Source organism: Propithecus coquereli, unplaced genomic scaffold (genome assembly GCF_000956105.1).
Source record: "Propithecus coquereli isolate 6110/MARCELLA unplaced genomic scaffold, Pcoq_1.0 Scaffold21, whole genome shotgun sequence".
In the NCBI taxonomy this organism is placed as follows: domain Eukaryota; kingdom Metazoa; phylum Chordata; class Mammalia; order Primates; family Indriidae; genus Propithecus; species Propithecus coquereli.
In genome coordinates, this window is record NW_012146078.1 from 4,394,235 (window position 1) to 4,395,139 (window position 905).

The 905-nt window shown below is 35.1% G+C and overlaps 1 protein-coding gene across 1 annotated transcript in view; it reads left to right on the forward strand.

Annotated features, from left to right (window-relative positions):
• Positions 1–905, forward strand: part of POU1F1 (POU class 1 homeobox 1) — a 29,397-nt gene that overhangs the window by 7,477 nt on the left and 21,015 nt on the right. The gene's annotated exons all lie outside the window — the stretch shown is intronic.

Genomic DNA, 905 nt, shown 5'->3' on the forward strand with positions numbered 1-905 from the left:
TCATCAACTACACAGACATGTTCAGTGACACATAGTCTAGATAAAAGTGAAAATACAGAAAGAATGATATTTCTAAATGATGTGAAATTACTTTATTTTAATATGGTTATTTCATTACCCATACTCTGAGGCTTACATTTAGGTAGAGCATTTTATTAAATTAACCCACACAAAGGGAATGTAGCTAATATTTTTCAGTTAGTAGGAAGGACTTTAATTGTCAGCTGAATCCACTGGACTTAATAGTCCAGATGAAGGGAAACTAAAGAGAGGGATTAATTGGGAGCAATGAATTAGCTACACTGTTAACTAATTACTAACCTTACTCAAGTCACTGAACACCTCTGAGTTCCAATCTCTTCGTATCTAAATTGTGGTGGGTGCTAAACTCTGTCAGGGTTGAGTTGTGGCAGATTTGCACCAATTCAACCTACTTTCTCTTTTGATCTTCTCTTTAAATACACTTGAAGCTAAATTCCTTCTGTTCCTTCACTCCTGAGGATTTAGATAATTCAACAGACTGCAGTACAAATAACAGGAAACAGAATCACAAATGCTATTTAAACTCTCATGTAGATAAATACAAAACAAAACAAAATATCAAGAAAGAGTCCTAAAAACGCTGATTCTTGGGTATCTGAGATTGTTTCTGTTTCCCAGTATCTAAAGCAGAGTGAAATTTAGGAAACAATTTGATTGAGCTGTTCACTCTTTCCACTGTCCCGTAGAAACTGAGCAGATCAACCTCATTAATGAATGTTAAACCCGGCATGGTTAGATGACATAATGGTCAAACCAAGAAGTGGTGTGAGAGTCCTTGTTTTAAAAATTAATTTTAAGAGGAAAGCACCATCAACTGATGAGTAGATAAAGAAAATGTGGTATGTGTGTGTCTGTGTGTGTGT